The 27,402-nt window shown below is 40.0% G+C and overlaps 1 protein-coding gene across 5 annotated transcripts in view; it reads left to right on the forward strand.

Moving 5' to 3' along the window:
* Positions 1 to 27,402, forward strand: part of PCED1B (PC-esterase domain containing 1B) — a 144,790-nt gene that overhangs the window by 13,027 nt on the left and 104,361 nt on the right. For 4 of the 5 annotated variants that reach the window (XR_009505349.1, XM_059935734.1, XM_059935735.1 and 1 more), the window contains exon 2: positions 9,927 to 10,005. The gene's annotated coding sequence lies outside the window, so the exon portion shown is untranslated. Of the gene's footprint in view, positions 1 to 9,926; positions 10,006 to 12,075; positions 12,150 to 27,402 lie in introns of all 5 variants that reach the window. The other variant, XM_059935736.1, reaches the window with a different exon arrangement.

Genomic DNA, 27,402 nt, shown 5'->3' on the forward strand with positions numbered 1-27,402 from the left:
TTTGGCCTTTTGCATTTCCATATGAATTTTAGAATTGATTTGTACATTTCTGGGAAAAATATCCCACGGTTTGGATTTTGGTTGAGAGTACATAGAAGTACGTAATAATTTGGAGAGAACTTATATCTTTACAATATTGAGTCATCCAATCCATAACAAGTCCATTTATTTGGCTCTCCTTTATTTTTTCTCGATAATATTTTCTAATTTTTAGTTTAGAGGTCCTGCACATCTTTAATGAGATTTATTTCCAAGTGTTTGAGTTTTGGGATGCTATTATAAATGTTTTATTTTCTATTTGTTTATTGCCAGTATATACAACTATGACTCATGTCATAATCAGCTCAGACTGCTATAACAAGATACCATAAACTCGGTGGCTTATAGACAACATAAATTTATATCTCACAATTCTGGAAGCTGGAAAGTCCAAGATCAAGGTGCCAGCAGATTTGGTGTCTGGTGAGGGCCATCTTCTTCATACGTATACAGTGGCTTTTCCCTGTGTTCTCACATTGTGGAAGGGGTTAGGAATCCCTCTGGAGACTCTGTTGTAAGAGTGCTAATCCCATTCATGAGGGCAGAGCCCAAAGGCCCCATCTCCTAATACCCTCACCTTTGGGGTTAGGATTTCAAACTATGAATTTTGGAGGGAACACAAACAGTCTATAGCAACTAATTGTTGTATATTGACTTTATATCCAGCGTCCTTCTTACATTCTCTTATTAATTCTAAGAATTTGCCTATAGATTTTTTAGAAATTTTCTATGTGCATGATCATACTGTCTGGAAATGACAGTTTAATTTCTTCCTTTTCAATCTCCATGACTTTTATTTCTTCCTCTTGCCTTTTGCCCCGGTTAGACCTCCAGTTACAATGTGGCCATTCTTGACCCAGTCCCAATATTAGGGAGAAGGTTTCAGTGAAAGTTTCATTTTCAGTGAAAATGATGTTTGCTGTGGGTAATTTGTAAATATTCTTTATCACATTAAGGCAGTTCTATTCTTACTTGGCTAAAAGTTTCCATCACAAGTAAATGTTGACTTTATCAAATACTTTTTCTGCATTTGATATGATCATGTGATTTTACTCCTTTTTATGAATGTGGTTAACTGAGTTTATGATATTTGAATGTTAAACCTGCTTGCCCACCTAGACTAAACTGTCCTCAGTTTACTATATCACTGGATTTGATTTTCTAGTATTCTGTTAAGAATTTTTAAATAATGTTTATGAGAAAGATGGGTTTGCAATTTTCTCAGAATGCTTGTCAGAGTTTTAAAATCAAGTTCATGCTATTTTCATTTTTTAAAAGTCTGGAAGTTCTGCTTCTGCTTCTGTCTTCATGAAGAATTACATGTGTTATTTTTCCTTAAATTTTTGGAAAATTCATTGATAAGCTCTCTGAGCCTAGACTTTTCTTTGGGGAATGGATTTTAAATAATGGGTTCAAATTTTTAAAACATACACAGAACTATTCATGTTTTCTACTTCTTCTATCAGCTTTGGTAAGGTGTGTTTTTCAACAGATTTGTCTATTTCATGCAAATTGTCAAGTTTATCTGCATAAAGTTGTTTTTGGAATACTTATATTGTGCAATCAATAGTGATATCCTCCCTTTTATTGCTGTTGTTGCTGATTTGTGGGTTTTCTACTTCTCTTTTTCAGTCTTGGTTTTATTAATTTTGTTAATCTTTTCAAAGCCAGTTTTTGGATTTGTTGATTTGTTTCTATTATATGTTGGATTATTATTTCCTTGATTTTTTTTTTTATGTTGGATTATTATTTCCTTGATTTCAGTTTTTGTCTCTATCATTTATTTCCTTAGGTTTGATTGCTGCTCTTTTTCTAGTTTCTTGAGATTAATACTTAAATCATTGATTTTAAGACTTTTTTCTTTTCTACTATATGCTTTTAAGGCTATATATTTCCTCCTAAGCATCATTTTAATTCTTCCCATAAGCTTTGAAATGTATTTTTAATTATTCAGTTTAAAATATTTTCTATTTTCTTCTTCATCCCATGGATTATTTAGAGTGTATTGTTTAATTTTTAGCAGTTGTTTTTTTTCTATTTTCATTATTGATCTCTAGTTCAATTCCTTGGTGGTCACTGAAGATATTCTTAAATATGTCAACATTTTGAAATTGTTGAGACTTTATATTACAATATATTGATTTTAATAAATGTTCCATGTACATTTGAAACGAATATGAATTGGTCATTAATAGGTGCAATTTTACATGCATGGCAACTAGATCAGGCTTGCTAATTGTACTGTTAATATCTTCTATATCCTTACTGATTCTTTATTTTTGGCTTGTCCTACCAGCTATTGAGAAAGATATGTTAATGCCTCCCACTGTGATGTTCATTTGAACATTTTCCCTTTTTGTTCTGTCCATTTTGGTTTGATTTATTTTGAAGCAATGCTACTGAGTGCATAGAGAAGGTGTAATATCTTCCTATTGGATAGCCCCATTTACAATTATAAACTGTCTGTCTTTATCTCTAATAATGTGTCTTATCTTAAAGTTCACATTGCCTGATACTGATAGAGTTACACAAGCTTTTTTCATTGTTAGTTTTTGCTTGGTGTTATTTGTCTTTTCTTTTACATTAAACATTATTATTATATTTAAAGCATACGGGTGTTTTTTCAATCTAGTCTGACAATCATAGTCTTTTACTTCAAATTTAGTTCATTTACATTCAGTATAATCTCTGACATAACTAGCTTTCTAGATAAAATTTTATTTTTCATTTTTTATTAGGCTCTTCCCTTTTATATTCCTTTTTTCTTTTTGTTTTATGTTCCTTTTCCCCTTTTTTTGCCTCTTTTAGATTATTCAAAAATTTTAAATTATTTAATGTTTTTATTCTAATATCTTACAAATAATACATTAGTTTCTTGCTCTGATAGTAGTTATCCTAGAGAATACAACACATATCCTTGATTGATTACAGAATTATACAAATTATTATTTTACCACTCCTCTGATATTATCAGACCCTTAAAACTTTTAAACTGTTTACCCTTCCTGACTTTTCTGTTCTTCCTGTTTTGCATTTTAGTTCTACATAGATTTTACTCTACAAAAAAAATTACATTTATTGTTTTGTACAGTCAATAGTAATTTATAAATACCCATATACTTACCCTTTTCAGTGTTTTTTATTCCTTCCTGCATATTTTTTCAAAAATAAACTTGCAACGCAGCCACGATGTGAGTTAAGTATGCTGGTTTAAATATATTCGAGATAGAATTTTGATTAAATAATCACCAAAAGTAGACTGTAAGTTTGGGTAAGACAACTTTAGTATTGAGGTCAAGCAGTAATACTGATTTTTCAATAAAGTCCTGAATTTACTCAGTCAAATTCAAACACTTACTGAATGGTGTTCTCCAGTTTTCAAAGAGCATTAATGTTCAGCTCTCAGTTGATACTGTTAATAACTTGATGGATAAGCCCAAAAGACAAAGAAGTGGGGATCATGGAAGGAAAGAGACTTGCCCACATTTACACACCTTACACTGAACCCAAGTCCCCTGATGCCTAGTTCAGGTCTTCAACTATCTGTATCAACTAGAAATACCTAAAATAACTCATCTGTCTATAAAGATAAGTGTGGGTATGGAAAATACATCCCTCAAAATACACAATTTAATTACAACTTCTTAAATGATCACCCTCTTCCTTCTTTTTATAGCTCTTAATCTAGATTTTTAAAACTCAAAACAGACATAAATATCTGCCTGTAGCAAACATAGTAAGTTTCCTCCCAGCTGGAAGCTCACATTAAAGCCAGGCAGGAGTGAGGAAGGGGAAGCGAGATGGATTATATTATGTTTATTTTAGTCTTTCTGCTTAGTTTTTCTTTCCAGGCACTGGACTGAACTCAGTTTTCAGAACCAGAAATAAACACTGTTTATGTATCTGTATTTATTAATACTCTGCTTTTAGAAATTTTTAGGTACAATGGTTTCCAAGAGTATTTTGGGAACTTCTCACTGGTGATATCTAGATTGTATTCAGTGGAAAGTCAACAAACACATACCCCAAAGAGCCATTAATAAAATAAACTCTTGGAGTATATAAGGCTCTCCTACTCTTCTAGCAGAAGGCAGAACAGAACAGGTGATTACTAAGGTTAACTAACTGAATGAATGCATGGATGAAAAGAACCTCAGTACCTAGCTCTGTCTCCTCTGTTTACCCAAAGATTCTCTTGGCCCCATTCACAGAGATGGCAGTGGCACCGTTGAAGCAGCAGTTTACCTTCTGTTAAATTTATAGCAGAGGGAGAAAAGGGATGGAGACTCAGAAACCACATTTTCATCCATGCTCCAAACACAGTGCTACTCGGTTTTGTGCCATAGCAGACAAGGTCCTGCCCCTCTGCAAGTGAGGCTTGCCCACTGCCACACTGTGAGGAGAAAACGTTTGGTCTGGAGTAGTGGTTGACATGCTTTGGGACACTTGTGTCTCCTCCCCAGTTCCTGTCTCTGAGGATTCCTGCTGTTCACAGCCTGTGCTGTAAAGGACAGGCCTAAGTGGCCCTGACCCCACCCCATGTCCACCTCGCCCCAGTCTGAATAGACCAGGAGCAGACTCATGGACAAGGACGATTAGACTCTCTCAAGCATTTGAGCCAAATGACAGAAACGACAAAGGATGGTTGTGGACTCCCTCTCAGAGCTCACGTCCAGTCTGGGCTGAGGTTGGCGCCAGTGCACGCCAAAGTCAAGTACAACCAAAGTTGCTTGAAAGCCAAATTATGAATAATCAGAGGAAGCCAAGTCTTTAGAGGGAAGATATTAGATATGCTTAAAAATCAAGGAGAAGAGTCAAAAGAGAAAGAGTTAAAAAAAAAAAAAAAAGAGAGCGAGAGAGACAGAGAATCAGAGAATAAGAGACCCAGTGAAATTCTAGTTCCCAGCTTAGGTCACTATGAAGTCCAGCTGGACTTTGTTTCCTGCCTCTGGATGTCTGTAAGGTTGCCGGTTTTATCTTTACAGTTAACCCCTCTTTTTAATTTGAGTTAATTCGAGTGAGATTGGACTCCTAGCAACCAGCAATCTCTTGACGGATCCCTTCTCCCCAGGCACCCTGCTTTGCTGTGGCCCCTCTCTCTCCTGTGAGGAAAGAACACGATCTGAAAAACTTTCCCACTATCAAATTGTCTGACTTTTCCAGTAACATTTTAGAAAAGCAGTGCAGTGAGAAGGCAACAGTAGGCACTAAGGAATAACAATTCCCAGTATCATTTTGGGCATTGGTTGGAATATATTTTCGGAATCTTCCCAGAGCACCTTCTATTATCTCAGTAGCTAACCATTCTCTCTGCCTAAAAGGGCTACTTATCATTACACAGAAACCTTTCCCTATCCTCCCACACCCTGCGCCACGCGCCCACACACGTAAAACTCGTCTATCAAATTGTAAGTGCCTGAGAATAGGGATTACGTCCCCACCATATTTGCATACTTAGCACCTAAGGACACTGGCTGACACCTATAGCGTTCATTTGGATGGATACATGTCATATACATAAATTGAACGAGTATTCTTTCTCCACCTCTCTCGAATGTTTTTAGAATGTCGGAACTAATATTCAGATATTACCTTTTCAGAAATTTTGCTTTTCCCTTCTGCTACTCCATCTGGACTTCCACATGTCCTTAGACTTCCGTGAGCCCTACTAGAAAGCTTTGAAGAGCATGAGAAAGACGGGAAAGCAGTATTAGCCTTTACATAGCCCAGGAAAAGAAGACTTAGAGGTGGCCCAGCCATAGTCACAAGGTCGTGATTAAAGGAGCCAATTTAGGCATCTGAAAGGGATTTTCTGAGCCAGCAAAACCTCCTGTTCCATCTGGGCACTCCCAACTCATCGGCCTGTAAATCCACAAGCCCGCATCCATTACCTGCCAGTCATAAAGCTGACTTTCCAATGAGGACATTCAGCACATTTTCATCAATGCAGGTGTCAGTGCATAAACCCAGTGGCTCCAAAGGAAGGGCTACACTGTGCAATGTTCCACTCCTTCCTTGGATAAGGAGCCATTCTCACAGACTTGACCTAAGGCCAATGAAGGATTATTAATAGAAACACTTGACTCCAGTACTATTCATAAATAGTCTTTTAGAAAAACGATTTGCATGCATAAAAGACTGCTTTTTCTAACAATCATTAACATTTTATTCCCCTTTTCTATGTCATTAAAGGCCAGAGTAATATTCAAAACACTCAAGAAAGTCATATATGGAAATAAAAGAAAACTATTTTGTGAGCATGTTTGGTTCTCTAGCATATTATGTGCTTGTCTTTTCTGGTACAATAATATGATTTATTTTATAAACATGCCAATTTTTACAGAATGAGTCATTGTTAATGTAGAAACCAGCTGAATCATCCATCCGTCTATTAATATACTTATTTTCCTTTTCTTTCTCTGTATGTTTATCATTATACTAAAAGGATATTAGGTATTCTCTTATTTAGGGTATTTCTCCCCTTTGGTTGTGCCATTTGGTTCACAAGTAATATGGTAAAGCTATCGTAAACTTTGTGATGGTTCAGATTTCTATTCATAATATTGAGTCAGAAACTTGAGTCATGTGAAATCCTCCAGTATCTCAAATCGGATGCCTCCCATACAAGAGGTAAACAGAGAGTCCGGAAAGGGTCAGATAGAAAGGAAATCTTTTCTGACCCTGAGAAAGGCCAATCAGACTTTGGATTCTGGTAATAGATCCATAGGAATTTACTTTTAAAGTTATTTGATCATCTTGTTTCAACAAATCTAAAGAATCTAGTTTATCCCATCTTAAAATATAATCACCCAGGATATTGAGTTCATTTTAATGTATTAATTTGTTAGGCACACCTCTTATTATTCATTCCAGATGTCTTCAAGGAAAAGAAATGTAGATAAGGAGAAATGAAATATTACATGAAGCCAGACTATGATTTTAGGGAGGGAAAACATTAACTCAGAAGTCAGGAGAACTGAATGCTAGTCACTGAGGTATCACCAATGAGTTGAATGGCTCTGTCATTTATTTGGCTTTCTTCTGTCTCAGTCTCCCTTTCAGTAAAATGAGATTCTTCCCCTGACTGAAATCTCAGTCTAAGACTCATTGACCCTTTCCTTATTATTTACCTTTTGAGCCAAACTTGTGACACTAAACCGTCCCAATTATGCATTTAACAGTTTACTCTTCAGTCGCCATCACATATTAAATGCAATAATTACTATTAGCCACCTTAATATTTCCCATTCTAACTATATCAATGGAGAAAACTGTGAATTAAAGAGTTGGGTTTATTTTGCACCATTTTTAAGAGAATGCAGAGACATAATTTGTCATAGACAATAGCTCCTATCTAAGCCACTATGCTATTGTCTTTCAGGTAATTCCCAAGAAACTAAATTGCTCTTGCCAAATTATCTTTTTGATGTATATGTGTTATAGACTCATAGCCTACCTGCTCACTAAAACGTGTGGTCTATCAAAATTATATCTTAACATCATTAGCTTTTAAATACTAGAAATCATTTCAGTGCTTGGAAAAGTCTGATGAGCATGATTACATGTGGAGATTTTCAGATAGAATGTATCCAGGAATGTGAGTAGAATAGAGAGTTTTTGACAGGCTTTGCCATTTTTTTTTGATGCAGTTTTATATTATGTCTCTATTTGTGATGGTAATAATAGTTGGTGGGAAAAAAATAGATCATTTGACCAATTCCCCTCCTCCTCCTCCCAGTACTGCGTTGGAAAATTTTCTGATAAAATGAATGGTGATGTCAGAAGGAGCTTCTAGGTTTCCTTTCAGGGCCAACACCCTGTAGTAGTAGGTTGAACCATAAAATCACCAGTGTTGGTCAGAAATGGTTGACAACTGGCAGTTTCATATGGCTCAAGCCAAGGAGCCTTGAATTTGAATTCCAGCCCTGAGACTCACTTGCATGTCAGCTCAGGGCAGTTAATTAATTTCTGAGCCTTGGTTTGTGAAGTAGGAATAACACCTACCTTGTAGGGTTGATGCAAAGCTTAGCAATGTATAGAAACACTGTGTCTGGACATAGTAAACGTTCAAGAAACAGTTAACAGTACAATATTATAATCAAGTAAGTAACTTAGGGAGTTTTTTCACTTGCCCCTTAGCAATTTCTGCATATAAGGCAAAGGTGACGGTTGCTATGGTAGAGAGAAATGGAAAATGTTTGTTAGGCTCGATTTTGAAAGCCCCAGTAGCTTTAAAAGGCTTTTCATTCCCATCCTGTATGCTCTGGTATGTCCTAGTAAGGTCACAGATAAAGTCTGACATATACGCAGTGGAGTATCTAAATAGGAAATGTACTGTAGCAAATCAAGAACAGAGTTTAAAAAAAGAAAAAGTCAAAGCACTGAGCAAACATTCTTAACTTTCGGCAGAGGAACTGGACTGCCTGAATCTCCATGACTCTTTGAGTTATTAATAGCGACTCATTTTGCTATATTCGGGGCAGTTATATATTTATATATCATGCAGCGTGTGTGAGGCTTTCAAGGCTCGATGGGCTTTTGAAAAATGTGTTACTCTGGAACAGAGCGGGGCAAGGAGGGTACCATGCTGTCATCTGCGTCGCATCTACCAGGCTGTGCTCATTAAAGCCCGGGGACAAGCCGGGCGCTGCAGCAGTGCATGGAACGCGGCTCTCCATCTGCTCGGCCAGAAGCCGTGATGAAGTCATGAGTTTCACAACAGTAGTAATTCGCAGCTATCTGTGACCATTTTAATAGCGAAGGTCTAGATTAGAAGGCTGTGTTTACATCCCGTGCAGGAGAACGCTTCCATGAATCATTCCCACAGTAACTTTTGGTCAAACCAATCAACCAAGTAATGAAAAACCAATCAGTTGGTCCTGGGGCTGAGATGAACAGGTCTCCACTTGCCTGATGCTTCTCGAATCTGAGACTGAATGGACCCTGATAAAAGAAATGGTCACATATTGAGGTATGGGGAAGTCATTCTGGCTTATACATGATTTAATTTAAACTTTAAACCAAAACAGCCTGTTTGTGGCCTATCAAACATACATTGCACATCTGCTTTAATTACCAAAGAAGACGGCACACTGACCAGAAGTAAAGAATGTCCGTGCTAAAACTTAAGATTAAACGCCCCTCTTCCTGGGATGCAATGCTGGTATTCCTTTGATGACAAGACTCCTTTCCCAGGTGCCAAGGCCATACTGACTCACGGTGTACGTTCTGGTTTTTTTTTTTTTTTTTTTTTGAAACACTGTAGAAATGTAATCCTGACTTGTTTAATGTTCTTTTTTCTGACAAGATATAAACCTGTGCTGAAAACCCTCCTTCTCCAGAGCAGTTTCTCAGAGTAATCTGGAAAGTGGGCTTCCGGGCTAGTCCTCAGTTTGGCTCAAATAAAACTCTTTTCTGTTCTTATCATTGATTATGTATTGATTATTTTTGTTGACAATTCCCACCCCCATGCACACAACCTCCCCTCCCCTGTCCTCCTAGCAAGCAAGCCAGGGCACTGCAACCTGTACCCACACACACACTCAAAACCCTAAGAGAGCAGTGAGTCGGGGGAGCTTTGGAAACTCCTGAAGAGCATCTGTAAACAAACTGTAATTTAGAAAATGTCTATTTTTGGCATATGTTTATTTTGTCATTGTCACTGCTCCATTATGTGACTTCCATCAGTGACCCTGACAGCTCATTTGCATCAAGAGCAGTGAAACACTTTCATTTGTCCATTTCCACTGACTGGAGGTTTTAGTTAATTATCACTTCCTGACAGCCTGAAGGTCAGACTGTTTCCTTTTGTTTCACACGGCAGTTAATCCCCTCATTAAGGGTGATGGAAAATGAATAATTAAACTTATGCCATTTTCATATTTCAGGTAATGAGACGCCCTAAGATCCCAGAGGTACCATATGAGAAGTCTGGAACGTGTTGAGGACTCTACTTCCTGCAAAAATGTGAGTTTCTCTCCTCTGGTTTCATGGTAAAGCAGGTTCAGCTAAGGTTCTTCCCCTAAACAAAAACAGCTTTGCCACTCACTGACTGTATAACTTGGGGAAAGGCAACTTACCTTTGGAAATGAAAGATTTTCTCATTGTAAAATGTAGAGAATAATACCCAACTTAGAGAACTGTTGCGAGCATTAAATGCATGAATGAAAGGTAGCACAAGAGGGCCTGCCACATGGTAAGTGCTCAGTCAATGTAAATGAATTATGTTATCACTTTCATTATCACCCTGGGCGAGTCATCTTCTGAATGTTTTGGTTATCGGGCCTCCGCCAAACATCTACTTGCAGAGACCTTGCTCATACCTGGGTCAAAAGTTCACTTTGACCCACTGGGGCAAGGATTAATGTTAAATTGTGTTAGGCTCTGGAGAAAAAACCCAGGTCTTAAGGAATTCAACTTTTACTCATCCCCTTCTAATTACTCTAAAAAGATTGGGAGAGGGAGGGAGGGAGAAGGTGGTAAAAAGTAGATGGGACTCAGAAGACCACACCTGGTGAAAGAAGGTGCCTCTGGCCCTTCCTGGGGTTCCCCATCTCCCTGGAAGCTGGCTCACCCTGCACCTCCCAGTCTCCTTCTGTCGAGACTAGTCAGGGGGCCACCTTTGTACTTTGACTCCTGTCTCACCTGAGCATGTTTTAGGGGGCCTTTAAGCTTTTTTTTTTTTTTTTTTTAAATGCATCCTCTTTATTTGTTTATTATTTTATTTTTGGCTGTGTTGGGTCTTCGTTTCTGTGCGAGGGCTTTCTCTAGTTGCAGCAAGCGGGGGCCACTCTTCATCGCAGTGCGCGGGCCTCTCACTATCGTGGCCTCTCTTGTTGCGGAGCACAGGCTCCAGACGCGCAGGCTCAGTAGTTGTGGCTCACGGGCCCAGTCGCTCCGCGGCATGTGGGATCTTCCCAGACCAGGGCTCGAGCCCGTGTCCCCTGCATTGGCAGGCAGATTCTTAACCACTGCGCCACCAGGGAAGCCCCCTTTAAGCTTTTAAGTGCTGACTAAAAGTGGACTCAGCCCTGCAAAGGAAATCGCGGCCCCATGAGGGAATACTTCCGAGTCTAATGTGGTCATTTTTGCTCTGTCAGGCAGCGGACTGTACAAGGTAAGGATAGTGCCCTTCAAGATGCAGAGTTCTCGGAAAGCTCCACAGAGGAAGGGGGTGGTCTCCGCTGGGTTTTGAAAAACTGGTAGGATTCAAATGCCAGAGAAAAGGAGGGAAGATGTTCCAAGTCAGTAAGGAGAATGAGCAAAGTGGGAAGGGTCTGGGACGTGCCTAGAACTGGGAATCTTCCCAGAGACAGGACCGCGGACTATGTAAGGGAGTAACGATAGCTGGGCTGCTCAGATAGACGTGAACCAGTGAGGAAGTGTCCCAGGGTTGAGTCAAGGCTTTAGACTTTATCCTGCAGTCAGTACAGACATGGGAGGGTGGAAGCAAAGTGTGTCGTGCTGCGCATGTGCAATGGGTGGGGCTCGACCTGGTGGGAGGAGCCTAGGGCCTGAGGTAAGGGAGACCTGGGAATGAAAAAGGAAAGTGAGATGCCCTGGGATGCTTATATGATTATTTGCAAAGGGGGTGGAAACCGTTGCTCGACACTGAATTCGAAAATGTATTTTGTCAATGCTTTACCCAAAATTGTCATTCAGTAAATCCTGTTCGGATATTTGTAGGAAAAATATTTTGGTCCTTTAAAAAAGGTTCGAGTAAGAAGCAGCTTTAAAACTGCTTCTGGAAGAATAAAGGTCACAAGGGGAAAGTGAGTGGAGCATGGGTGATTGAAAGAGTGACAAAGTACTGGTGTCTTTTGAAAGAACTTACCCTGAGTTGATGCTTTAATGTGACAAGTACAATCTCGTAGCCATTTCATGCCCTCGTCAATGTTGGAACGTATATCTTCCCGTAAAGAGTAGAAAAATATCCTAACAATGATGCAGTTAGCAAGTTTTATCATTTTTAATTGAAAAACTTCTATGACAGTTAGAAAATTAAATCTGGAAGAGAACTTAGGTATCCTTTTACAGAAGGGGAAACAGGACCAGAGGGTAACCTACCACAGAAAGCCACCCAGCTGCGTGTGCCAGACCCGTTGCTCAAGGTAACTGCTTTGATGCCTGGTCAGCTCTTTCTGCTTTGCTGCATGAATCCCCAAAGACCATTTTATTGCCCATGTAGAAGAGTTGGTGCTTTCCATTTTCTCTTTCTAAAGTCAAGAACTGTTTGATTGCATAAATTCCTCACATTTCTCCTTACTGCACAATTTTTTCCTGTTTTTGGAATTAAGTCTAACTGCTAGGTACTCCTTGTGTTGAAAATACCTTAACTTACGGGGGAGAGTTGCATAGTGGGAAGGAAAGTGGGTTCGTATGGGAAACTGCTCTGGCCAGCCCACTCGACGGGTGTTTGAGGAAAGGCAAAGTCACAAAGCATCAGGAAACCGCTGGCTCTGTACTCACCTGTGCCCATGCTGACTGTCATCCCAGTTCCTTGAGGGGAGGCATGAAACCTCCTGCTGGGGGGTCACAGGGGTCACTCGCTGCCCCCTCCCCTCTGTGTGAGTCTCATTACCACTCTCGGTGCGGGGTAGGGGGGTAAGATGATTCTAGTACCAATTCCAACGTGGGGTGGGGTTTCCCACACGGCCAAGCAATTCTCAGCCACCATCTAGGGGTCCTACAACTCATCTCAGTTCTGACTTCTGACCCTATTTGCCTGGAGATAGCATCAGATCCCGCAGGCTAAGGGCTCAGTCCTACAAGACTTCCCCCCGCCACCGCCTCCTCTTCTTCAGACACCAGTCACAGGTCCAGATTGTCAGCTGGGCTTCTGACACACCGGCTGTAGATTGGAGCTTCCAACTGCCTGCTCCTTGGGTTCGATTCATTTGCTAAAGTGGCTTACGGAACTCAGAGAACCATTTTACTTACCAGATTACCAGTTTATTATAAAAGGATATAACTCAGGAACAGCCAGCTGGAAGAGATGCATAGGGCAAGGTGTGGGGAAAGAGCGCAGACTTTCCATGCCCTCCCCGAGGCTGCCACTCTCCCCTAATCTCCACGTGTTTACCCACCTGGCAGCTCTTCCCCCCGCCCCCCACCGACTACTATTTTTATATGAGTAGGCTTTTATGTTATGGAGGCTTCCTCATGTAGCATGATCAATTATTAACTCCACTTCTAGCCCCTCTCCCCTCTCTAGAGAACTGGGGGCCAGGCTAAAAATTCCAAGCTTCTGCTCATGGCTTGGTCTTTCTGGTGACCAGCCCCCATCCAGGAGCCATCCAGGAGCCCACCCAGAGTCACCACATTAGAAATAAAGGTGCTCCATGTCACTTAAGAATTTACAAGGGTTTGAGGATCCCTGTGTCAGGGATGGGATCAAACATATATTTCTTATTATAAATCACAATATGAAAGGGCACCTCCCCTGACCTCACAGAAGTCTTGGTTTCCTACAGGGCACCCATCAGCCTCAAAATTTCTCATTCTCCACCTTTCTTAGAAGAAATTTAAAGGAAAAGTAAATTCCTCCTGTCAGAGCATGCTTTTTTTCTTCCTCCTCCAACCTTTTTCTTTGCGTCTCGGGCCCTGGCCCTCATCCAGGTGGAATGGCATTTCCCCACCGTGGCAAATGCACTTCAGGGCCCACAGCCTCCTCTGCATGGCACCCTCTCCCCCAGATCTGCTTGTCTCTGTGTGTTAAGAACCACGCTGGGGAGCCCAGTGTCATGGCCTGGCCTCAGGCACAGGAAGTCCAGGTCACCGGAAGCTGTGAGCTTAATTAACAGAAGCTCAAAGAGTCGTGTTTTATTAAAGTGTGCATAGGGCAAGAGCATGTGCGATCGAGAGTCTTTGAAAGGCCATAATTTTTAGCACAACCCAGTGAAGTACCCAAGCAGTGTGTTTTCATGAGTGTGTAGTTCCATTAAACACAGGCCGATGAGGAGATCTCTCTGGATGTCTGGCTTGATGATATTTCCATCTGAAAAGTGGGTCAAATAGAAATATAGTGATAGATGGTAGGTTTCTTAAACAAATTCTGTTTTTCACATAATATAAATGTCAACTTTTTCTGTCAACTTTAAAATTTTCAGAATTAGCTAGAACTTTGAAACTTTTTCTTTTACGTCCATCTTAAATTTTTGACGTTTAGCTCATTAGACCCTTATTCTTTGGTATTACCATGTTTCTGTTCTGTGGATTTCCTGCTGGCCGTGGATGGTGAGGCTAGTTGGGTCTTCTTCTTTTTTAATAAATTTATTTATTTATTTATTTATTTATTTATTTTTGGCCGCGTTGGGTCTTTGTTGCTGCGCGCGGGCTTTCTCAAGTTGTATGGAGTGGGGGCTACTCTTGGTTGCGGTGCACGGGCTCTAGGTGCACGGGCTTCAGTAGTTGTGGCTCGTGGGCCCTAGAGTGCAGGTTCAGTAGTTGTGGCGCACGGGCTTAGTTGCTCCGCGGCATGTGGGACCTTCCCAGACCAGGGATCAAACCCGTGTCCCCTGCATTGGCAGGCGGATTCTTAACCACTGTGCCACCAGGGAAATCCTAGTTGGATCTTCTAATTCCAGGCATTCATCTCATTTTCTCTTTCTTTCTGTCGCTGTTTCTTATGATTCTCTAACTTTGGAGTCACCTGGTGCTGCCTTACATTGCCTAGCAAACGTTGAGTTGATTCTTCATTCAGTCATTCACAGGATGTGTTGGATGCCAACTGTATGCCAGGAATGTTCTAGGTGCTGAGGAAATCATGGTGAATAAAGATATCCCTGCCCTCATGGAGTTTACATTCCAGTCGAGCAGACAAGCAATTATCAAATGATCATACAATAAGCATATAATTAAAATAGTGACAAATGGGATAAAGGAAAAAATATGGATAATAAGTTAAGACCTAATTTCCAGTGGTTATAATTTTATCCTTTGGGATTCTCTCCATGGAAATCTATTTAAACTGCTGTTGTTTTTTTTTTAACAAAATTGATGATGAAAATTAAACAAAATAAATGTAAATCTTACAAACATTTATTCATTATGTAGAACGGTAATGGCCATGTTTCATTTTCTGCCCAGTACTCCTTCCTCTTTCTTATGGTAACAAAGACCATTCCAGTTCTGAGAGATGGTCACATGATCCAAAAGAGGACTATTTGAATCCTTCTCCAGGATTTTTCTAAGGGGAGCCACTGGGAAGGTTTTCCCCTTGGTCGTGGAGGGGAGGATATGTGAGTTTGGGATGCTGTTCTCCATGCCCATCCTCTTCTCCCTGCAAACTCTCCACTAGCACCTCTGAACTCAGACAGAGTGAAGCCAGCCTGTGGAGACAGGCAGAGATTAGAGACAAAGAGAATCCCAGAGAGGGGTTCCTGGCTTTGGACCAATCTTCTGTGGCTTTTTCCATCGAGACATAAAAACTCCTATTTCCAGCTTAAGTGAATTTGAGTCCATTTTTGCCACTTGCTAATGACGAGTCCACATTAATACAGAAAGCAAGCACTTCATGTTGTAACAGTTTCTTAGGGTGGTTGGGCTGCTGGGGCATATCTTCCAATGAATCCACTGAAGTTCTGATTTTCTTCCTTAATCTCCTTGAAGCAAATTTTCTGTACATAAAGTACCCAAATTCTTTGTTTGAAGTCAGTGGGAGGAAGGGGGTGACATCAGTTTTGATAATCAAGTCTTCATTGTTGATTCATATTCATGAGAGACTCCTGAAGTTCTCATTGGAGAACTCTGGGCCAAGTGTCATAAGTCAAAGGAGTTACCATATTGCATCACATGAAGAGGCTGGGGATCTCGCTGGGATCAGAGTCTCACCCATCTCCACAGAACACTGTCCTGCTTTTCCCGGCCAGCTCTATGGGACAGGATAGCAAATGCTCTGCTCTAGGAGGAAGGAGGTTGTTCTCTCTTCTCCCAATAGGAAAAGGTGGGAACAGATAGGTGGCAGCCCTTGGGGCCCCAATTTAAGAAGATATGTGGGGGAAAACTTGTTGAGGTTTTGACCATTGTCCCAGAAGAAGGAGAGGGTGCAATGGATGGAAGTTAAAGCACCAGGGAGGGCCATGGCATGGCCCTGACATCAGCTTGGGCAGAGAGACCAGTTTCCAGCAGGTGGCAGCAATGGCAGCAGAGGCTTCTTCCTTCAGTGGAGGTGGCCCAGGGATTAGTCATTGGAGTCACCAGCCTGGGGTCAGCATCCCACACATTAACTGGTTCCTCAGGGATGGGTTCAGATACAGTGTCCCCTAAAAGAGGAAATTGGTGGAAGAGTATATTTTCACTCCTCAAAACTATTTTACATGCAGGTGACACTCCTGAATCAGAAAAAGAGGGCCAATTACAAGCTAGGTGTCCTCATGAAAGGCATTTATTTAAACTCTCTAAACTTCAGCTTTCTCATATATAAATAGAAATACAAATAATAACTACCATTTAAACTCTCTAAACCTCAGCTTTCTCATACGTAAATAGAAATAAAAATAATCACTACCTTATAGGATTGTTGGAGGACCAAATGAGAATATGACAGAATGAAGTGCTGTTCTGATACCAGCAAGCACTCAGGAAATGGTGGGAGGTGCACAGCCAGCAACTGAGCTGTTGAGAAGGTTACCACCCAGGAGTGTAGAACTCGCGGACTTGCAAGGTGATGAGGAATCCAGGATGGAGAAGTTGGTGAGCATTGCTTTCTCCAGTCGAGAACACTGAGATCCATTGCTGGAGTGGGCTCTGGATGGGAGCAAGGGCCCATGAGAGGGAGAGTAGCCCAAACACTGCTGAGCTTCTCAGGAGCTGATCCATAGACACTAAACAAGGACCTAAGACAAGGAATTAGGGTCCTTTGTGTACAGAAATTTTGCTTCAAGGAGATTAAGGAAGAAAATCAGAACTTCAGTGGGTTCATTGGAACATATGACCCAGCAGCCAGGCCACCCTAAGGAACTTTTGCATGAAGTGCTTACTTTCTGTATTAATGTGGGCTCATCAATAGCAAGTGGCAAAATGGGCTCAAACTCACTCAAGCTGAAAGTAGGAATTTAAAGTCTCCTGTATCTGAACCATGGAAAAAGCCACAGAAGACTGGTCCAAAGCTAGGAACTCCCACTTTGGGATTCTCTTTGTCAAGAATCTGAGTGGAAGGCAAAATAACGGGGTTAATAAAGAACAACAGATCTTTCCCAAGGACTTCCTCTCCCAAGATCTTTGGTACTCTGTACATTCCTGTTCAGAGACTGTTTGGAAGCGACACATGTTCCAAATGTGCCTTGGATTCCCCTTTTCCCCATGTCTTCGCCAGGCCTGGATGTGATCAATTTTTTACTTTTTCCTAATCCGATAAATCAAGCTGTAGTTTAATTTCCATTTTCCTGACCACTGGTGAGACTGAGGCTCTTTTCATATGTTTATTGGCCATTTGTATTTCCTCTTAGGTTTCCATTACTTGACTTTTATAACAGAATGGAATCATCTTTAGAATCAGTCCTGTTATCTCATCTCTGTTTTCTTCTCATCTTCAAACTTTGTGCCTCCGATTAATCTATTTAATTTTAGTAGTGTATAATATGTCAAGGCACACACAGACTTTTTCTTCCTTTGGCAGATTTCTGATAACAGGTAGAATTCTTTCATTTTTTGGATTCATTGCCATTCAGACATTGAAATGAAAACTAAAATAAACTTTCCAGTTTGCCTTTAATGTCCATTTAAATTATTCTAGGTTGAATAAAAATCACCTACTTGATAGTACTTTATATTTTTGCACTTTCTACAGAACAGAATTGGAGGCAGAGTACTGTAAAACGAAGTTTCAAAAGGTTTAGAGTACTAGATTTGGGATTTTAAAATTCCTGTTTGCATCATTCTACCAATTTCTGTGTTACTTTCATCAAATCATTTCCATTTCTCTCTCTAAATGGGGACAAGGAACGGGTTGAGCTATATCAGTGATTCTCAACTCTGGCTATGCATTATTTAACTGAAAAACTTTGAGCAATACTGATGCCTACCCCCAAGTCAGTTAAATTGGAATCTCTGGGAATGGGATCTATGCATCAGTATTTTTATTAAGAGCCCCAGGTGATTTTGATGTGCAGCCAAGAATGGGAATCACTAAACTTGATGGTCTCGCATATCCCTTCTAGCAAACATTTCTCTGATCCTAAAACATATTGAGATTTGATCAGTGTATGGAACGCTTGAGTGACTTTTAACCTAGTAAAATGGTGATTCTACTTTACTTTTCCACATAATGCAATGGAGTTTAGAACTGGCTTAAATAGATGGCTTGAAGGATACTTGCTAGTGGCTGAAATTGTTCATGAATCCTCTTGCTTTTCCCAGTCTTCTTATGGTGTTCGTGTCTCTAAATGAATTATTACTCTGGACTTTTGTTGAGCTAAAAAGTAGGTAAACATGCAGTCATGTTCATAACAATGTTATTCACAATAGCTAAAACATGGAAGCAACCCAAATGTCCATCAAGAGATGAATGGATAAGCAAAATGTGGTATATACATATAATGGAATATTATTCAGCCTTATAAAGGAAGGAAGTCCTTTTTTTTTTTTTTTTTTTTTAGTATTTCCCATCTATCCTCCTTTCCTGTCCTATTTCTTTTTAATTAATTAATTAATTAATTAATTTGTTTCTTTTTGGCTGTGTTGGGTCCTCGTTTCTGCGCAAGGGCTTTCTCTAGTTGTGGCAAGCAGGGGCCACTCTTCATCGCGGTGCGCGGGCCCCTCACTGTCGCGGCCTCTCCCGTTGCGGGGCACAGGCTCCAGATGCGCAGGCTCAGTAGTTGTGGCTCATGGGCCCAGTTGCTCCACGGCATGTGGGATCCTCCCAGACCAGGGCTCGAACCCACGTCCCCTGCATTGGCAGGCAGACTCTCAACCACTGCACCACCAGGGAAGCCCCAAAGGAAGGAAATTCTGACATATGTTACAGTATGGATGAACCTTGAGGACATACACCATATGAAATGTCAGTCATGAAAAGAAAAGTACTGTATGATTCCACTTATATGAAGTACTTAGAATAATTAAAATCATAGAGGCAGAAAGTAGCATCGTGGTTGCCAGGGGCTAGTGGTGTTGGGGGCGGGAACAGTTATTGTTTAATGGGTACAGAGCTTCAGTTTTGCAAGATGAAAAGAGTTCTGTGGGTGGATGGTACTGTTGGTTGCACAACATGACGGATGTATTTAATGCCTCTCAACTGCACACTTAAAAATGATTAAGATGGTAAATGTTATGTACATGTGTATTTTACCACAATAAAAAACATTTTTTAAGTAGATGAACAAAGAGCGAGAAAAGAATGAACAATCTATCATGTAAATGACTGATTCAGAGGACAGCCAACAATCACTTCTGTCCCCACCTGGTTGAGTTTAGAGTGTGTAATGCGAGTTTTGCAGGCATGGTTGTCAGTGAAGAGGGAAGTGCAGTGGTTGCGTTGAGACTGACTTCAATAAACAATTTTTCATTCAGTCAGTAGACATTCAACCAATCACTTAATTATGAATTGCAAGCACATTTCGCCCAGGAAGGATTGGGTAACAGTTTGTAGTTGACAAGGACAACGTGTCCGGCATAGGATCTGACCCAACTTTACTAACAAAATATGGTATCTCTCTACACAAGGAACTTTGAGTATGACTAGGGAGACAAGACCCTTAAGACACAAAGATACGCCATCACACTCTTATTGCCTGGTAGAGAATATAAACGTAAGAGAAGGAGCCTCACGTTGAAAGTCAAGTGAGAAAGGTTTTGGGAGGCCTCTGTGTCAGGATGTGAGAGCATAATCAATGCAAGGGTATGATTCTCCTTGAGAAGCTGCTTTGATCATGAAAACATGAGCTTCATTTTTAGATCAAACGAGCATTTTCTTTCAGGTAATTATTGATCAGGTTGTTCTCTGCCAAGTCAATAACCAACACATAGCAGAGGTTGGTCCAATGTGAAGTTTGATTTCCCAGGCTACAGTTTCAGGGAAACATGGGGTCAGAGCACCAAAGGTTTGAGCTCTTCAGCTCAAAAAAAACATATGCAGCATGAAAGAATGTGCTGGTGTTCTTTGAAGTTTAACTTATATAACTTCAAATTTCAAAGAGAAATACATTTTTCTTCCCACTGAATTCAGTTGCTTTAGAAGTAGTCTGATTTTTTTGTTTTTTTTGATAATTAAATTTTGGTAAAACTGAAGAGTCCATTTAACATTTGGGTTATCTTAGTAATATAAACCCAGGGACACTGTGAACCTCATATTTTGAGCCACAAGGACACAAAGATGAAGACGGTATCACACTGCCCTGGAAGGGCTCATGCTCTAGGGAGAACCAAGTCCCTCAAGAAAGAGCGTTGTGGAGGACCGCCTCTTAAATGCTTCAACACGTGTCTGCTCTCTTTTTATGATAGGAGTAACATCGCTATGGTTTTCACTGACCCTCAGAAGAAATAAATGTTTATTAGATTTTTATTTATGTGTCTATTTATATATTTTTTCAAATTTTAAAACTTTAAGTATAGTTGATTTACAATATTTCAGTTATACAGCAAAGTGGTTCAGTTATACATATATATATTGTTTTTCAGATTCTTTTTCATTATTGGTTATTACAAGACATTGAATATAGTTCCCTGTGCTATACAGTAGGTCCTCGTTGCTTATCCACTTTATACACAGTAGTGTGTATCTGTTAATCCCAAATTCCTAATTTTCCCTCCCTTCTACCCTTTCCCTTTTGGTAACTGTAAGTTTGTTTTCTGTGTCAGTGAGTCTATTTCTGTTTTTATTAATATGCCTATTTATAAATTTTTAAATTGTGGTAAGATGCACATAACATAAAATTTATCATTCTAACCATTCTTAAGTGTACGGTTTAGTGGTATTAAGGACATTCACATTGTTGTGCAGCCGCCGCCACCATCCATCCACATAACCCTTTTCATTTTGCAAAACTGAAACTCTGCATCCATTCAGCAATAACTCCCCACTCCCCCTTCCTCAGCTTCTGGCAACCACCATCCTACTTTCTGTCTCTATGAATCTGACTCGTCCGGGAACCTCATATTAGTGGAATCATTCAGTATTTGTCCTTTCATGACTGATTTATTTCAGTGTAGTGTCCTCAAGGTCGAGTTTCTTTTAGAGAGCTAATACTTTCAAGTCTCACAAACACTCAACTGTACTTGTTCTAGCTGAGGTGCCCCAGTGTATCTACAGATCTTATTAGAAAGCTGCTTCTCTCAGCGGTAAAGGGAACTGATAAGGTGTCATTCCACGCGTAGTTGAAGGAAACTGGCGTCACTCAGGAATTGTCTGAACCCATCCAAGGCTCTGTGAGCTCTCAAAAGCCCCAGCACTGTTCCTAATAACTGTTTGCGGAGGTCGTGAAGCTCTTCCACAAGACGGGGTGGGGAAGGCAGCCGCCTGACTCAGAGCTGCAACGCCAGACCCCAGCCCACACAGCTCTGCGCTTGATTACGGGTGTGTTATAACCATCTGGTATGTAGGTTTAGCATTGAGAGAATCAGGCTCCCATGTCACATGTTGCTATTATTTTATTTAACACTTGTTATGTGGCCAACACTGCACCAAGCCCAGCATAAACCTAGGATTATTCGATAGTCTCTGTCTGTTATACAAGGGGCACTTCTGCTACAGGGGATCGATTCCTCCAATCCACTGAATGGTAACCTCATTTCCTAACGCCTTTCGAATACAGTCTTGATTGTTTAAATTCCAAACAGAATTTTTTTTAAGTGCTATTTCAGTAAGAGTCTCGAGGCACATTTCACTATAGTTCATTAGCTTTCTGTCTCGCAGGAAAATGTATCCCTCCATATTCCATGGTGTTAGTGCAGAAAATGAAGCAACTGTTTCTACCCACTATATCCCTTGTGGTTTCTATTTAACAAAACAGTTAATTTTGGCTGAAGGTTTATTTGTGATTTTGATCACAATCTATGTATTACTTTAGCAAATAGAAATTTGTGTTTTCTTCATAGGAAAGCCGCTTCCAGGGTACATTACTTTACCAGAATACCTTGCAATGTTGTAATCCTTTAGCCAAAACTTTGTACGGTCCCATTATTTGCAAATATTTATAACAGACATAATGCTTGCTTTTCTCTTATGCCCTTTAAAAGATTCCCCATTCTCTGGGCTCCAGGGAGGACTGCAATATTCAAGTGCTTGCTCCTTTCAACTGGGAGACTTAAGTTTCATTTCTATGGTAGAGAACCTCAATCTTCAGTGAGCTGCTTGGGCAGGAGATAGTCATTGATCTGCCCCTGGCACATCCTCCTGCCCTGCTGGGTACAAAACCAGGTGGAAATTCCTTTCTGTTTCTCTTAACTAATATTCCCCCACTCTTGGTAACATTTGTCTTTACAGTCTTTTACCGAAAAGTGGCAAATAGAACTAGCTTTCTTTAAAACCACACACAGTCCCCTCCTAATTATATGGGATGTCTTATTCATTCCATAAGTGAATGTTTTTATGACCAGTTTAGGTCTCTGGAATGTACTAAGAGGAATCAGACAGAGTCTTTGTCCTGACGGAGTGGGGAGAGGATGTCTATTCCATTATTATAATGCAAGTCAGGACATAATATGTGGAAAAGAGAAGGCTGTGGGAAGTCAGAAGATGGGAATATCTCTGAATTTAGGATCCACAGATGAGAAGTGAAAATAACTGACTTGAACACATACTATGTATCAGGCACTGTGTTAGGCAGCTTCCATAAATGATCTAGTTCAATCCTCACACCCCTTGTATGATTAGGCATTTTTACCCCCAATTTAGAAGTGAGGACACCAAGACTTGTCCAAGTATGATTGTTTGCTCAGCTTTTATCCTTTTCATCACACTAATCCATGCTGGTGACACGTCCTGCTTCAGGTCCTGCCCTGTCCCTGATCCCACTCCCCAAAAAGAAGAAGAAATATTGGAAGGCTTCAGACAGTCAACTTTTACCGGATTTGAATTGCCTTCTCGTTGGTGTCAGAAATTTGCGGGACATATAGGCAGAGGAATGCACGTGCTCAAAGGATAGCCAAAAATGGAATTTTTTTTAAGAATGTGGTTTTGAGAGTCATATATTTTATTTTTTTTTAAGAAAAGAAGTATTACTTTAGTTTATTTTATTTTTACAGTACTATTTGTTTCCTTTATTTAAAGTGTATTTTTAAAAATAAGTCTATAGTGAAGGGCTTTATTTATTTATTTATTTATCTAAATTTTTATTGGAGTATAGTTGATTTACAATGTTGTGTTAGTTTCAGGTGTACAGCAAAGTGAATCAGTTATACATGATCATATATCTGCTCTTTTTTTTTTAGATTCTTTTCCCATATAGGCCAATACAGAGTACTGAGTAGAGTTCCCTGTGCTATACAACTGGTTCTTATTGGTTATCTACTTTATATATAGTAGTGTGTATATGTCAATCCCAATGCCCCAATTTATCCCTCCCCCCATCTTATACCCTGGTAACCATAAGTTTGTTTTCTGCATCTGTGACTCTACTTCTGTTTTGTAAATAAGTTCATTTGTACCGTTTTTTTAGATTCCACATACAAGCAATATCATATGATATTTGTCTTTCTGTGTCTGACTTACTTCACTCATTATGACAATCTCTAGGTCCATCCGTGTTGCTGCAAATGGCATCATTTTGTTCTTTTTATGACCTAGTAATATTCCATTGTATATATGTACCACATCTTCTTTATCCATTCCTCTGTCAATGGACATTTAAGTTGATTCTATGTCTTGGCTGTTGTAAATAGTGCTGCAATGAACATTGGGGTGCATGTATCTTTTCGAATTATGGTTTTCTCTGGATATATGCCCAGGAGTGGGACCAAAGGATCACATGGTAGCTCTATTTTTAGTTTTTTAAGAAACCGCCATTCTATTCTCCATAATGGTTGTACTAATTTACATTCCCACCAACAGTGTAGGAAGGTTCCCTTTTCTCCACACCTTCTCCAACATTTACTGTTTGTAGATTTTTTGATGATGGCTATTCTGACTGGTGGGAGGTGATACCTCATTGTAGTTTTGATTTGCATTTCTCTAAAAATTAGTGGTGTTGAGCATCTTTTCATGTGCTTTTTGGTCACATGTATGTCTTCTTTGGAGAAATGTCTGTTTAGATCTTCTGCCCATTTTTTGATTGGGTTATTTATTTTTTTGATACTGAACTGCATGAGCTGTTCATATATTTTGGAGATTAATCCCTTGTCGGTTTCTTCGTTTGCAGATATTTTCTCCCATTCTGAGGGTTGTCTTTTTGTTTTGTTTACGGTTTCCTTTGCTGCGCAAAAGCTTTTAAGTTTAATTAAATCCCATTTGTTTATTTTTGTTTTTATTTTCATTACTCTAGGAGGTGAATCAAGAAAGATCTTGCTGCAATTTATGTCAGAGTGTTCTCCCTGTTTTCCTCTAAGAGTTTTATAGTGTCCGACCTTACATTTAGGTCTTTAATCCATTTGGAGTTTATTTTTGTGTATGGTGTTAGGGAGTGTTCTAACTTCATTCTTTTACATGTAGCTGTCCAGTTTTCCCAGCACCACTTATTGAAGAGACCATTGAGAAACACACTGAGAAAGCCCTTTGTATGTTTGCATAATTCTCTCTTCTCCTGTGATTCCAATTACAAGGGAAAAAACTAAGTTTGGGTCTTTGGTAATTTACTGAAGATTTGTTGGGTGTAGGAAGAGACACAAAGCCATAATAAAGAGAGGGGCACACTTCTGTAGAGAGAGCAGCTATCAAAATTCAGATTCAGAACACCTCCCTGAGTGCCCACCATGCACCATTACAGTTGAGGCTTGTCTTCTACCATTTCTCTTCATAGCAAATCCGGGAGGGATGCTAATCTCCTCCAGTAGACACATGACAGAACTGAGGCCCAGATAAATAGTAAGTGATGAACTTAGATTCACACTCGGGCCCTCTGTCTCCACATGCAGCCTCTGACTTAGAAGCAGAAATCTAGGCAGAAGCTTTTCAGCTAATTACAATGTGGCCATCAAAGCTGGAAATGCAGCTTTCTCCAGACTCTGGTTTGTCTAGAGACAGAGAATATTGCCCCGGGAACAGCTCTGTGTCAGACTCATAAGATATATGCACACACCTCGATTCTAGCTCAAAATTACATTGCCCTAGGTTAGCAATGGCTGCCTCTCTGCAACTCCTGCTATCACTTGACCTGTAGAACTTTCTCAAGAAAAAGCAAATGTCCCTATCTCAGAAGGCTTAAGGTTGCTGCCACCAAGCCCTCCAGCTAGAGCAGGAATGGAGGCTCCTGTTACCAGGGACTGCCACCAAGTGACAGGCCTGAGGGTAAGCCTTTAAGAGCTCGATCATGCCAACATCTGGCTTTCCATTTTGAGCATCTTACTCCAAGACAATCAAGTTTCTAAGAGAATCTTCTTTCATGTTTCCTAAAGTTCATTAAGCAAGGTTTAACAGCCTAGTCTGGAGATACAGGTGGGAAGAAGGTTTGGGAAGTTAGACTATGTGCAAGTGAAAACTGTAACTTTGGGGACTTCCCTGGTGGCGCAGTGGTTAAGAATCCGCCTGCCAATGCAGGGACCATGGGTTCGATCCCTGGTCTGGGAAGATCCCACATGCCGCAGAACAACTAAGCCCGTGAACCACAACTACTGAGCCCACATGCTGCAACTACTGAAGCCCAAACTCCTAGAGCCTGTGCTCCGCAACAAGAGAAGCCACCATGATGAGAAGCCCGGGCAGCACAACGAAGAGTAGCCCCCACTCAATGCAACTAGAAAAGCCCAGGCACAGCAACGAAGACCCAACACACTGAAAAATAAATAAATAAATAAAATTGATTCTTTAAGGAAAAAAAAAAACTAACTTGGAATTACTCCAAAGTTGATATCTTCTTCAAAAAAAATAAAGAAGAAATATTGCAAAATAAGTCAATTCAAGTCTCAATCCCTGTGATCTGAATATAATGTGATGTTACCAGTTTATCTAAGTATCTGAAGGGGTATATAGTAAAGCCTGGCACATAGGTTATCAATATGTGTTTGTATAAATGAACAAATGGACGATGGTTTTAGGACCTTGTGCAAACCAACGGGGGCAAACTTCTCTGGATTAGGCCCAGTTTGGAATCTGTATAACAATGATGGAGGAAATTTCAGGCACAAGAATCGGAGAGCAGTTAAAATCACCTTTTAGTTCTCCTTTATTCTCTGCCACCTTCCGGTGATATCTGCTCTGGATTCTGGCCTCTGCTGGTGTGGTTTCTTCCACCACCCTGCACCACCCCCCTCCTTCAATGTCTGTGACCTTTTGTACCTTCCGTTTTGTAATTTTCAGGGAGCGAACAGAAAGGTTTGTCTTAAAGCCATAGTTGTGCTCATGAGGAACAACTAGAAACTGCTTCGAAAAAGGAAGGTATTGTCAACACTGATTACCTCCTCTTGGGCAGAATGATGAGCTCTAAGTCATCAGTCAGAATTCTCTTACCTCACTGGAGATGAGCTCAGTGAGCAAGCCCCTCTCTTTTACACTAAAAGAGTTTCCATGGGAATTTTAAAGGCACCACAAATTCTATCACAAGCAGCAGTTAAGTTTTAATGTCCTCTGGAAATGTGTTAATGAAACTTTAATGCAATTACAAGGTCTCATTTGTTAATCCTGGTTGTTTCTCATAAGAGGAAAGATAATCACTCATTGGGTATTAGGGGAGTCAGGTCTATAATGGGGAATTTAACTGAAGTCTTCCAGAACAATTGGCAAATGAATGGATTAACAGGTGAATGAATTAAGCATTTAAGGAAGGTATAAAGGATGGCTTTATTCATCTGGCCTGCATAGTCTTACACTCCTTTGACAACTTGGCTGGGAATTTTAAATCTTTAATATTTTAAAGAATTTTTAAATGACTTTTAGCTCCCAGAGTTTTGATTATTAAGATTCTTCCTTGGTTTGCATTAATTCAAGTACATTGTTGTAGTTCCAGAAATAGCATCCTTTTTTAAGATTAAAATTCTTTTTCTTAGTCTTGATTAAACTTCTTTAAAAATATTCAATCTTGGAGCTCTTTTATTTCAACCGTGCATGAGCTCATGTGAAACATTTAAGTTCTCAGCCAAAGTGTATACATAGCATTTGTATTATTGAATCAGCTTTTCTGTATTTCTACTTAAATATTATAATGTACTTTTTAACTTTTTCCAAGGTGTAGCTATCTGATGCTTACAAACAAACAAATAAGGAAAAAAGTTATTTGCCTTATTTGTTTTCTCTCCTTTCTCTTCTTGGTCTCCTTCCCTTCCTCCTCCTCCTCTTCA

The sequence above is a fragment of the Balaenoptera ricei genome, chromosome 10 (genome assembly GCF_028023285.1).
Source record: "Balaenoptera ricei isolate mBalRic1 chromosome 10, mBalRic1.hap2, whole genome shotgun sequence".
NCBI lineage: Eukaryota > Metazoa > Chordata > Mammalia > Artiodactyla > Balaenopteridae > Balaenoptera > Balaenoptera ricei.